This window comes from Fundulus heteroclitus, chromosome 8, assembly GCF_011125445.2.
Source record: "Fundulus heteroclitus isolate FHET01 chromosome 8, MU-UCD_Fhet_4.1, whole genome shotgun sequence".
Taxonomy (NCBI): Eukaryota; Metazoa; Chordata; class Actinopteri; order Cyprinodontiformes; family Fundulidae; genus Fundulus; species Fundulus heteroclitus.
The window spans coordinates 17,293,736-17,307,640 of record NC_046368.1 but is presented as its reverse complement, the minus strand read 5'-3'; the positions used below and the strand labels follow the sequence as shown (position 1 = coordinate 17,307,640).

General features: G+C 42.1%; 1 long non-coding RNA gene across 1 annotated transcript in view; it reads right to left on the bottom strand.

Annotated features, from left to right (window-relative positions):
• Positions 1–631: 631 nt before the first annotated feature.
• LOC110368914 overlaps positions 632–13,905 on the bottom strand; it is a 35,293-nt gene continuing 22,019 nt past the window's right edge. Inside the window, exons 2-3 of the long non-coding RNA XR_004931464.1 lie at positions 11,969–12,078; positions 632–746 (exon numbers count right to left, since the gene is read on the bottom strand). This is a non-coding gene — a long non-coding RNA (uncharacterized LOC110368914). The remainder of the gene's footprint in view (positions 747–11,968; positions 12,079–13,905) is intronic.

Here is a 13,905-nt window from a genome sequence, read left to right as displayed (position 1 = left end):
TACACACCAATCCAGAGCATCCCAAACATGCTCCGTAGGTGACATATCCGGTGAGTATGCCGGCCATGCAAGAACTGGGACGTTTTCAGCTTCCAAGAATTGTGTACAGATCCTTGCAACATGGGGCCGTGTATTATCCTGCTGCAACATGAGGTGATGTTCTTTGATGTATGGCACAACAATAGGCCTCAGGATCTCGTCACGGTATCTCTGTGCGTTCACAATTCCTTCAAATCATTCTTGGAATGAGTGTATTTGTCCTTGATTTTAACTGACAAGTTTAAATGATCTGCCAAGGGAAAATAATTTTTGCACTGATCTGCATAATCTTATTTCATGGGCAGTAAGTTTAATTGTTATTTTGGGGGTCAAAATACTCATTTCGTTGGCAAATAATGTTATTTAGCTGCTCAAATCAAGGACAAATGTACTAATTTCAAGAAACCTTTACTTAATTGTAGTTCCCTGTTTAATGCGTGCAACACTACATTGTATCTGAGCATGCAACAATAATGTTTTTTGTTAAAAAAACAAAAAGCAACCTAAGTAACCACATCATTAGATATATTTAACCTTAAGTTTTTTAATCTATAACTGACATAAATCAACACTTGGTATACATGGTATAGTCACACAACTTTATTTGGAAGATTCAGATAATGTTACATGCTGCAATTAGGGCTGAATCTTCTCATATCGTTCAGCATCAGAGCACCCATCACAGCTCTGTCCTGTTCCTCAGCAGCCTGTGGGACACACACAGCATATATATTACATGATATCCCAGTGCTTTAACTCTTTGTATGCACAAAGTGTTACAGGACTTGTTCTATATATACAGCGTGTGTATATACAGAACAACATAGCGAGCTATAACTAGCATTAACTTACCCAGTAAGTTAATGCTAGTTAACTTACTGTTAATGTAGGTAGGAGCTAATACTTTATTCTTCAATCCATGGCTACCAGAAGCCTTATCTTGTTCTTCTTCATCTCCAAAACTCTCTCAGTTCTTCCTGGTCTTCCTCTTTTCTGTCAACTACCTCTGCCCTCTTAGTGACCTACTGTAAGTGTGATAAAAAATACACACTAAGCTGCTCGCTTCTTAGCTACATGTCCATGCTATGTTTGATTACTGTGTCATATAAACATTTTGTTGCATCTCAGCGCCGCCTTGCTTCGGCAAATCCACCCACATATGCGTCACATTCAGCTGTAGATGAAAACCATCCGTAGTGAAATGATTCGAACAGACCCTTTGTGGACTCAATGTTGTTACTACGGAAATGGGGTATTTGTTAGCCTTGTGCTGGACTGATAATCTATTCTTTGTGCTGCCTATTCTAGTCCCTGCAGCCCACCTCTCAGACTGCTTGAATAGACTTCCGCTTCCCTCATGTATGTGAGTGAGTGTGTGTTATAATTACTATCAATGAGACCTTGGTGCAGGCAACAACCATGGACAACAGACAAGATTTAAATGATTTAATGAAGAGACAAGACAAGTGTGGACTTCTCCCAGGCTCGGGAACAGGAGCCTGAGGAGGAGAGGTACGTTTTTTTTTTTTTTTTTCAAGAAATGACGTGGGAATCTGTCATGAGTTCTTTAAGTATGAATGTAGGCTTATTTGTCGACTGAGAGGGTGAGGATCCAGGGGAGAAGGTGAGTATATCAGCAGGAGTTGAGTTTGGCAGGTTGACTGTGTATAGAATGAATTCTATAGGGTAAGGCAAGACACCCTGTCTACTTTTAAGACTAATCTTAAAACTTTCCGTTTTGACAAAGCTTATAGTTAGAGTGGCATATGTTACCCTGAGCTACCTCTATAGTTATACTGCTATACGCTTAGGCTACTGGAGGACATCAGGGTCTATTTTTCTCACTCTACTGAGCTCTACTGTTCTCTAATTTTGCATTGCTTGTCGTCATTTCAGCTTTTAACTTTTTGTTCTCTCTCTTTTTTCTTCATAGTAGGTACACCTGGTCTGGGGTTCTGTTAGCTGTGACATCATCCAGGGAAGACAGATCACCCGCTATTACCATCTAATATAGAACAGATTCCTGGATCAATGTGTGCTTCTGTGCTTGTTGTGTCTCTGCTCTGTCTTCTCTAACCCCCAGTCGGTCGAGGCAAATGACTGAGCCTGGTTCTGCTAGAGGTTTTTCCTTCCCGCCAATGGGGAGTTTTTGGATCAGTTGTCAGACTTCTTATCTGATTTGGTGATAAACACTGGCAATGTTATTATAGTGGGGGATTTCAACATTCATTTTGACACAGAATGTGATAACCTTAGTGTAGGCTTTAAAACTATGCTAGATTCAATTGGTTTTGTTTAAAATGTGCATAAACTGACACATTCTTGGCTCCATACTTTAGACCTTGTGCTGGCATCAAGACATGCCTGTAGTCTTAGTAAATGATAGGATTCATCAGGATTTATGGATACATATAACCATGTATCATCAGTATAACAGTGGGAATTAATCACAGGCTTTATGATAATTTTACCAATTGGAAGCATATACCTCAATTTACCGGCCGATCTATGTTCCTACCCCTCATCTATGGTCATGAGCTTTGGGTCGTGACTGAAAGAACGAGATCCAGGATACAAGCGGCCGAAATGAGATTTCTCCATAGTGTGTCTGGGCTCTCCCTTAGAGATAGGGTGAGGAGCTCAGTCATCCGGGGAGGACTCAGCGTAGAGCCGCTGCTCCTCCACGTCGGGAGGAGCCAGTTGAGGTGGCTCGGGCATCTGGTTAGGATGCCTCCCTGGTGAGGTGTTCCGGGCACTTCCCACCGGGAGGAGGCCCAGGGGAAGACCCAGGACAGTAGAATGGCTGGATATACTATGTTTCTCGGCTGGCTTGGGAACGCCTTGGGATTCCCCCGGAGGAGCTGGCCCAAGTGGCTGGGGAGAGGGACGTCTGGGCCTCCCTACTGAAGCTGCTGCCCCCGCAACCTGACCCCGGATAAGCGGAAGACAATGGATGGATGGATGGATGGATGGATGGATGGATGGATGGATGGATGGATGGATGAAATGCTTGTCAATATCTTTAGTAACAGACACAGTTTTATAATAGTGTCTGACAGGCTTGGCTGCAAATACTTTACCTCTGGCTTAGTTACTGCTTCCGATTCAGAGGACACAATATGTAGAAAGGAGCATTTAAATGAATCATGCAGTGTCCCCCCCGCCCCAAGTGGTTTTCAGGTTTTCAGTTACCAATTTACATCTTATTGTTCAATATTTTTCCCTACTGTTTTACTGATTGTGGACATTTCTCCAACACCAATCACTCAACTCACCTGACCCTCATATCACTTAGATATGCCACATAGTAATCAACATTGATATACAGTACAACTCCATATAAAATGAGGTTCCATCTGGTTAATATGTGACATGACTCATCGTACAATAGTGCACAGGAAGAAGCATGAAAAAAAACTCTAATTTCTATGTACATAAAGTAGCAACTTTATTGCTCACCCTGGTCACAGAGGCAAAGAGGCCAGCCCTTTTCCTTTATGCCACCCCTTGGGAGAGCACACTGTTTTACCATCTGCCACTAAATTCAGCTGGTCTAAAATGTGTCTCATGCTGCAGCAATAATGGCCAGGATCCAGTGCTGGTGACCATAATGTTAAAATGACATGCCTTAATGTGGACAAACAGCAAAAAAAGGAAGTGCAAATTTATTTCTATGTATATGAAAGGGTCAAGGCTGTTTCACATTACGCACAAGGTCTTTTAATTCCATGTGTGCCACATACCATAGCTGGCCCAAAGCTGTATGTGGCCTTAACTTTTATTTTGTGGGACATACTTTCAACTGAGCCCATTTCAGTTAAGAGTATGTTTTTTTTTCTCTAGCACTATAACAGGAAAAAAGATAATACAAACAGTTTAGGGAAAAATACACCACAAGCGCCCTTGTGTGGGATGTTGATTGTGTGCATTAATTGGCTCCTTAACAGACATTAGAAGCCAGAGTGACTATAGGCAATATAAGCAAACGCTAGGGGCACCATAGACTCATTGGGGCACACAGAGGGTGAGGTTTTTTTTCAATCTAACAGCTGACAACTAATACTATTATTTTGTGAAATTACCAACACCCACTGCGATATATAACACATATTAGTCCAAATGTCTTCTGCTGGTCAGCTACAGAAATGCAGCAGAAATATTAAATTAGCATTAAAATATGTAATGTACACAATTCTTTCATTTGTAAACCTACCCAGTTAAAATTCAAGTGCTCTTGATGCCCCAAGGCTAGCAGGAGGGCCCAATCAACCACATCTGCCTATGTCTCAAACCGTCACTACCATATTCAGTTATACATTTTAGCTCCATTAGAAATACTTAGAGTATAGAGTCTGGAGTTTACTCTTCATTTATGGGAAATAGCTGGTCTTGGCTATTTTCTTGCTCTTGAATACAGACACAAAACTGCATAATTAAAGGGCTCTAGAATGCTGTTAAATGTGTAGAGACACAACTACAGTTTTTTAATGCTTGCATTTGTGCAGAAAAGGGAAAACAGAATTTGTCAAGGCAGTAAACAGTAAATGCTATTCTAAAAAAAGTAACCATGCACATTCAAAATATCAACATTCTTTATGGTCAGTATGAACCTACTAAAAGACAGGATCAAAGTTTGGTTTTGGAGCCATTCTACTGATCTACTTGATTTTATCTGATTAGACTCCGTTCCAGGAATGTACATTACTACTGCCAGGGAAAGGTTTTCCATAACATGTCACTTCAAAAATCCATGCCGTTGATGAAGTCTGTGTGTGTGTTGGACTGCACCTATCGATAACCTTGTATTCCATGATGCTAAAATTAAATCCATTTATGCATCTTAAAAATCTATACAGTGGTAAAATAACATGGCAAATGCTAAGAAACCTCATTTACTCTAATGATTCAAGTCTGTTTTCCTTGTACAGGACAGATGTAACGTATTTATTTTTTTTTTTTTACAAATGTCCTTAAACAACTACAGTCGATTGAATTGGCAAATGTTAAGTTATTGGGGGGAAATAAACGATCTAAACATGTGTAGATGACAGAAATACAAATAAGATTTTAAACTTTTAAAGATAACTGAAACAGGGGAGTACTCTTTTAACAGTTAACAAGTGGGTACAAACAAAATTAAAGCTGCAAGCAGCGTTGAACAGCCTTGCACCTCAGCTTATGTCGCGGACATGTGTATGACCTCAATGCCACCTCAGCACGCATGCCTCTCACATCCCCATGGTGCTAGTAGGGGTACTGTAAACAAGCCTTTAGATTAGCCTTAGTGTGGCTCATTTTAACTCTGGTGAGAACTCTTCAAAATTTGGCTAAAGTCCGACCTTCCTGATGGAAGTTGTACTAAGTCACTTCTTGTTTTGTGGTGAAGCATTTTTAAAGACTATCTGTAGTATTTTGAAAATGCCATTTGAAATTATCAACTGTTTTTAGATTAAATTTTAAACTTCCACAGACTGTCATGGAAGGTCCCTTAACTTATTGAAATTTCAATTTAATACAGCTGACAAAGATCCCTAAGTTGTGCGCGTGCCCAGAGGCGCACGACATCTGGATTCAGCACTCACAGCAAACCTATGCTGCACAGCAAATAACATTGAAGCTGAACTGTAAACAAAATGATAATAAATCAAGTTATTTTGTACCATTTTGCAACTCTGGCGAGATGGTGTTCTATGGCCCCGCTCTGTGAGCTCCAGGTGCTGATCGGAGCACAACTCTGATTGACTGGTGGGGCAAACGCTTATAGTTGGGCAGGTTGCGGTGTGCATCTTTGTTCTGGGCCCCATTTCAGAAAAATTGGCTGATCTACCCTGAGTAGAAAGCTGCTAGTTGTTCTACCTCACTCTGTCATACTCAGCGTTTTCGGTTTCAGAACATGCAATATCAATCAGGTAACTAAACACAGCGTACAATCAACCATGAGTTGAATGTGAGCATGAGCATAAAATAAGCCCTCATCAATGGATCACAGATAACGTGATTCACCATAACAACGGCAGGAAAGAAGCCTGGAAGTGTGCACTTCCCACGACTGGAATTAGAAATCTTTAATGAAGGCATATGGAGAATATTAAACGATAATAAACAATGCTGTTGCTGTGGAAAAAGCAAGTTGACGGCAGACAATTGCTGAAAAAGTCAATGCATGAGGGATATGAGAGTTTTTTGATGGAGAATTAAAGCTGTTTTGTCACATTACACTCATTCAACACAAATCGGCGGGGGTGGGGGGGGGGGGGGTTCGTGCATGGGACACTTTACTCCAAGCCAACACGCTTACTGGGCCGCCCTCATTCCCAATATATGAGTGGTCTCTATGCTATCCCCATTTTGGACCTGAGGGGTCTCAATATATTTTTAAAGGTCCTTCTCTTCTGCATGCTGAGGATCACAGATGTTCTGTGGCAGAACTTCGGTCGAGAGGCTTATTTCCATGAGCCCATAGCCATACGCCATTGGCAGTTTCTCCGCTTCACCTTTCAGGGCAGGCATTTTCAGTTCACGGTGCTTCCCTTGGTCTCCTTGGGTGTTCATCCGATGCATGGCGGTGGCTTTCTCTCCTCTGCAGGCTCAGGGGCTGGTCTGTGCCCCTGGCTGACATATGTCTGCTTCTTGGTCACCTCTACACTGCAAAAACGGAACTAAAAATAAGTAAAATGTTCTTTAAAATTAGTGTATTTGTCCTTGATTTGAGCACAAAAATAAGATGATTTGCCAATGGAATAAGATTTTTGCACTTAAAATAGGAACAACTCATCTCCATCATCTTATTTCAAGTGCAGGATGTCTAATTATCTTATTTTAGGGGTCAAAATACTCATTCCATTGGCAGATCATCTTATTTACCAGCTCAAATCAAGGACAAATACACTAACTTTAAGAACATTTTACTTATTTTTAGTAAAATGTAGCGGTTGTGCCTTCCGGTGAACCAAGAGAAGAACACCTTGTTTCCATCTCAGGTGATGGTTTTCCATGGGGTGGTCCTGGATTCAAAGACTGTGACTGCTTGCCCCTTGCCTCAGTGTGTTGCTGGGATCTCCCAGTTGCTGCCCAGGTTCCTGCCTGGCAGGGCTCCCCCTCTGCTTGCATACCTCTGCCTGTAGGGCATGCTGATTGTTGCCTCTACAGTGGTTCCTCTGGGGTTGTTGTCTCTGCCCCTTCTCCAGATGTGGCTCAACACACTCAGGCTGGACCTGGTGCGGCCCTCACACAGGTGCCTGAGATTTTCAGTGTCCCATCAGTCCACACAGTTGAACAGGGTTCAACTGGGTTCACTACAGCCTCAGAGGGAGGTGGTTTTCGCCAACTCATCAGTCACGGGTTGGGTGAGTCCTGGCAAGGACAGGTTGTGCAGGGGATATGGTCTAGCCATCAGCAGGGAGAGCACATCAATGCCCTAGAGTTGAGTGCTGTGCAATTGGCATTGCATCGATTCCTTACAGGTCTAAGTGAAGACATGTCTTTTTCCGGTTGGACAACACATTGGTGGTGATCCTTATCAACCACCAGGGTGAGGACCTGGTCATCGATGTTGTTACAGCTGTCCAGAGGGCTGTCTCTGTGGGTGCTTTCATGCTTTACCAGTCAACGGGCATGCCATGTTCCGGGGGTGCAGAACAGAGCGGCAGATTTTCTATCCCGGGGTCCACTGCGGCCATGAGAATGGAGACTCCATTCTGAGGTGGTGGAGACCATTTGGGCAAACTATGGCAGGGCAGATCTAGATCTGTTTGCCTCCCAGGAGACAATGCACTGCAGCATATGGTTTTCTCTGGGAGAGAGCACCAGTCCCTTGGGTCAGTCTGCATTGGGGCCACGACTTGCCCCATTGTCTCCTGAATGTGTTTCCCCATCGCCTCTGGTGGGTCTGATGCTCCAGAGGGTCTTTCTGGATGGGCACAGCTTGCTTTCTGGCTTGGGAGGACCTGGTTTCCACTGCTGCACAGGCTCTGGTGCAGCTCTCCCGTGACTCTTCCCCCGAGGGGGGACCTTTTGTATCAACTGGGGGGAATGTTCCTGTACCCCAACCCCAGGTGCCTTCCACTTTGGGTTTGGCTGCTGCAGGGGCCAGTGTAACCTTTGTGCTATATGTGACCTGGGTCGGCCATACAATAAACAGTGCCAGGGGCATCTCCATGCGTCAGCTGTATGCTAGTCGGTGGAAGGTATTTGTAGCTTGTTGCAGTATTTGTATGTTGTTCGTTACCCCATTCCAGATGTTCTGGAATTGCTCCAAGAGCGTCTTTACCGGTGTCAGTTCCCATCCACGCTTAAAATGTATGTTGCAGCTATATCTTGCTGGCACATGCCAGCAAGATATAGCTGCAAACTGATGGAGAAACCGTGGGTTTCATACAGGGATGTATCATTGTTCCTGAGGGGTGCCTGTCGGTTGCATCCTCCCACTCGACCTTTGCTACCTGTGTGGGATCTGTCTTTGGTGCTAGCTGCCCTGCAGTCTTCTCCCTTTGAACCCTTGCCCTCATCTATGTGCCACTCTATACTCGCCTTGGGAGTGCTGGTGAACTCTGTGCCCTACCTGGAGACATACATTAGAGCATCTGCTTCTGTGAACTGTTCTCTGTTTGCTTTGCTGTTCCCCATAAAGTTCTGGCCCTTTAAAAAAATATTGTGTGCTGGGTGGTGGATGTGATGGGAATGCCCTATGTTTTACAAAGCCAATGGCCACCTGTGTGGATGCAGTGTCATTCCACTCGTGGGCCTTAGTTCCTCTTGGCTGGTGATGCACGGGGTACCTTTTGAGGCTATTTATGCTGCTTCCTATTGGTCTTCTCCTGACACTTGTATGAGATTTTACAAGGTTAACATGGCTTAACCACATGCATTGGAGGGGATTCTTATGCAGCCTCCTTCTTTATCTCAGTAAGGTGGGAATTGCTTTCGTTGTTCTTTTTCTGGTTTGTAAAACCTCGAGAATGAAAGTTACAGCTGTAACTATGGTTCTATGAATCCCTGATGACTGCCAGAGCACTTGGTCCCTCTGTATAATCGTGCAAACCTGCATGCAAGAAGATGAAAAGCGACTGAACTACCAGTGTCAAGTGATTATATAGACTCACTGGTATCTCCGGGGGTCACACGTGACTTCATTGACATTAGGTCTTGACCTGTGCATGTGCAATGATGATCATTCAGTGCTTTAAGCACCACCTCTGGCAGTCATCCGGGATTCATAGAACCGTAGTTACAGAAGTAACTTTCGTTTCTGTTCTCATGGGGGGGGGGGGGGATTAGACATTGTATTGTTGACCACATTGTATTGTTGGTCAATTGAAATTATTCAAGCACACAGTTTGATATAATCATGCCTTTCCATGTGAAAATTACAGAGTTTTAAATCACGGACACATGCTCAAAAATTTACCATTTAGATTAAGACTTTTAATCCCCAATACCTTAAAAGAGCAATAACGAAATGTCACCACTAGGTGGGCTGTTGAGCACTGTCTGTAGACCAAAACAAGATGCATGATAAGCCATGACTCTCTCTACCTCTACTCCAGCGGCATTGTAAAGCCATGTGGCCTCGTTGCTTTTTAATTCCATGGAAATATTTAAAGTACCTCTTGATTCTGAGATCATAGAAGTTGCTAAATGTTAGAAAGTTCACATATTATTATGACCTGAGGAAAAAAAAATAAATAAATGAAAAAGTGGATTTTTAAGGCTTTTTAGCTCAAGGCTCATAAAAAAATGTTGCATGACCGATGACGTAATTCATGGATAGGCGTTGATCTGTTGACATGGTAACAAGATACTTCCTGGTTGCAAACTCGCTTTCTCAAAGACAAATAGACAGATTAAACATGGCTAAAAAGTGTGTGGCTTATGGTTGGTCAAATATCAACAAGGATAATGTCTCTTTACACACATTTCCGAACCCAAAAAGTCCCGGTGTTGTGCGAAATTCAGTTCCCCTGTGAAAATCTGTTCCCCTCTGTGTCGGGAGCTGCAGCCAGAGAGGCGGGGATTCACAGCGCTTCTGATCGGTTTCTCGGTAAAACAACTCATAAAATCATGTCAAGATTGTAACATTCAGTTTAATCGGCAGCTGTTGTTTACAAAATTGTAAAATAAAAATAAATAAACGCTGTCTTCAGGCTGCTGAAATGTTCATATTCTCTCCTCTCCTCCTCATTCAACGCGCAGTGAAGCGGAGAAATCTCGCCGTCATCACAGCAGCCTGCTGAGAAGCGACATGCTCTCTACACTACGTCTCTGCACGGCGCTGCTGTGCTAAGAGGTAGTGAACGATGCCAGACAATCGAGCTTCAACGAGTTGTTAATGTGTTTACATCCGAACGGTCAGCCATGACCGCGATTATGAGCACCAATTCCAATTATACATTAGCAAACCATTCCGTTTATTTTCCTAAAATGTTTTTCTCAGACTTACCCGAGTCGTAACAGACGCTTGCCCTGTCTTTCGTGTTAAAATCATCACTTTGTAAATCGCCATCTGAACTTCTCATGGTGTACTTCAATGAACTTTCTGTAGCGTAGCCTGGGCAACGCCCACAAACTACGTCATCGACCCAAATTGTGGATTTTCAGCCAAGCGGTCGCCGAGGGACTATTTTAAGTCCTTAAAAACACTTTTAACCGCGCAATCACGATCTTAATGCTCCATTTTTTGAAAATATGGTCTCTAATGCATGTATTTCCGAGTTGGTCGATCTCAGAATCAAGAAGTACTTTAAAAGAGCCAGAATTTTGTGCAAAAGTTTGTGAGTTTTCAATGTATGTTTAGGCCTTCAAAAATTCTCTTAACTTCAGAGAAAAAAATTATTAAAATCGGTCCGTCCCGACATACAAACTATATTAGAATATTATCATAAAGCAGACCGAGAGAAAAGTTTAAATTATTTTTAATGTAAAACCACAGATTTACAGATTCATGTCTAAAGTCATGACACCAAGCCCCATAAATAAACTGCACGCAGTGAGTACTCAATAATATAGACTGGTGAAGTGCATATAAAACTGTTAGGACTGGGTTAAAGTAGGGCAGGACTTCATCTACATTTATATCTGATGTGTGACCATACAGAAATGAGCATGACTGAGTCACGGCCCAAATTGACAAGTTAATTGCATACTCCATGTTAGCCACCCAAGGACAAAAAGGCCATCAAATACAGACACCCTTTGTCTTTTCTATGACAAGAATAAACTGCTAAATGGAACTTGGTATATCAATATTTTCAGTCACCCTATTCCTGTCCCATGCTCCATTTCTTTCTTTTTTTTTTAAACAAACTACGTCACTATCCTCTCCATCTATCTCCAATTTTTAATCCCCCGCTCCTCTCTTCCTTGCTGAGCATTCAACCTCTGCTCAATCTGTTTTGATCCAATTCTTAACAGCCCTGTGCACGTCTGTAAGTAAGAGTGAATCACCCGAGGGGCTCTCATCAAAGGGCTGCCAGAAAGACAAAGAGGCTGGGCGGCCCTGTGCTAACTGCCAATGTCCTTAAAGGGGACTTGCTGGCAATGCCATCTTTGATCAGTCTACAACTACTGTATTTTTTTAACCCCGCTGGGACTGTTCAGCAGCATTTTTGTATCGTTAGATAATTCAAATACATTTTAATAGTATACTATCAAAAAAGCAAAACTAAATGTGTGTCCTGATCTAGTATTTAAATGAATGGAGCTTGAATACATTTATGTTTCTGTGGGGGGTTCTTAAACTGCACAGGACTTTGGGGGATAGTTCTACTAATCCATAAAGAGTAGAAGGAGTTTTTCATATGGCAAGGTTAAGCCAAAGTTTAGGTGCCCTGCTGTGGAAGCACAAGGACTAGGGCAGCCTTGCAGAGCTGAGCCAGAGCAGTGTTGGTCAAGCTGTGCATGAAAGAGACTGCTGTCCTCTTCTTTTCTTTACCTTTCAAGCTTCCTTCCAGATGCCAATCTAGTAAGGCCCAGCAGAGGTAGAGAATGGTGCTGTGTCCCTCCCCTCCATCTGGTGCTGCATGCTGTTGTCAGGATGTCAGCCTGCACATAGTAATGAAGGGTGTCATCAAGGTTACTGCAGGCTGGAATGTTGCCTATTCTGCCTCCTTTCCTAAGCATGCCACATATTTGTTTCTTACAGAACATAATGTATGTCAGTTTGAGGGGCTAGTCATCAGTAATCAGGCCACACATTTCATTTCAATGGGTTAATGTTAATCAGTCGTGGACACCTTATTGATTCATGTTGAAGCAGCTGACTGGTGAGCACATTTTAAAGTGATGGGAAGGGGACAAATGGTGATACTGAGTTGAAATGCACACACGCACACACACACACACACACACACACACACACACACACACACACACACACACACACACAGAAATACTCTTTTACACAAAACACATAGGGAAGGACTGTTTTATAGTCCAGTAACTATTGATATTTTTAAAATAAACTTTTAGGCAATCGGCAGAGGCCACATAAGCATTTAGTTATGCTGAGATATCTCCCAAGATAATGCTTTCAACTGATTTGGTAGGAGGTGCTGCTCTTACATGTGTTTACTTATCTAATACCCCATCTTACTACAGATGAGGTAAAGTTTCGAGATGAGTCAGTGATACTGAAAACATTGAACAAGAACTACAGTTTTCTCACTATTTGCATAGGCCCCTGGGGCAGCTGTTTATTGTAGCCTTTCATGACCATATTTTATCATATTGTAAAGCCCTCATGGTATATGATTATCTCAAAAACGTTCAGTGTAGAAGCTTACTTCCATCATGCCTGGAAAATGTTTATATACATCAATCATGGGCATGAATATCATTAATTTAGGGCTTTTAAATGGACAACTGAACTGTTTTTTGTTCAGGATGGAATGATTGGGCGATGAAAACCCATTTTAAAATCAAACAAAATCTTGGAGCAAACACTTTGATTTATTCAGAATTTGTTTTATAATCCAGACAGTTGTATAATGTATACTAGCTCAAGTAAATTGTGTATTCATATGAGGAATTTTAGAATATTTTTTCAGATCACAATTAAGACCCGTGTTCAATGAAACATTGTGGCAAAGCTCTCTGTCAGACCTGACTATATCCAAGTTATTTGGAAAAGAAGAATGGGCAAAAATCAGTCTCTACATATCACCAAAAGTGGTCCAGAGTGGCTGAATATGAATGCAATAAATGCAATAAAAGCCTATTTTATATTAGTATACAATATTTTTTGCTGCTACTTTGGCATGTTGTTTCTTTCAACTTTAACCAGTATCCTGCTGTGCAGGAACTGCTTGGATGATCTCTTAACCAAGTATAATTTGTTTTCAGTTATTTCAGTATGAGCAAAACTATTCAGTTTTAACCTTGTAACCTCACAATTCTCATCATTTTCACAAGTGTACAAAACATACTCTTTTTCATTCCAGCATGCATCATATTGGGAACAGGAGTTCGGAAAACGGCCAAAGCCGCTCCACAAAAGGTGGAGATTAGGCTGCGTTCTGAACGGACAGAGCAGGTAACGTATCACTCACAGCACATGTGGGCTTTATTTCTTTGTGTGAGGAGTGTCATGTGTTTCAGCTCTGCCTATTAAGTTTGTTGTGGGGGAACAGTAAGATGTGCTAAAATACGCTCCGTTTTTAATAAGTCATAATTTAAGCGTACACAACGCCACAACCCCACCCCACCCCCACTGTGAAAAGGCTGAACATTTGGAACGACCCCTTAGCTGGAGTGTGTAAAGAAATGTCAGTCTTGTGATTTCTAAATTATACAAAAGTAGAGAAGATGCTTTTTATGACAATAAAAACATATGTATGGATCATATTCTATCAATAGGATTACTACTAAGAG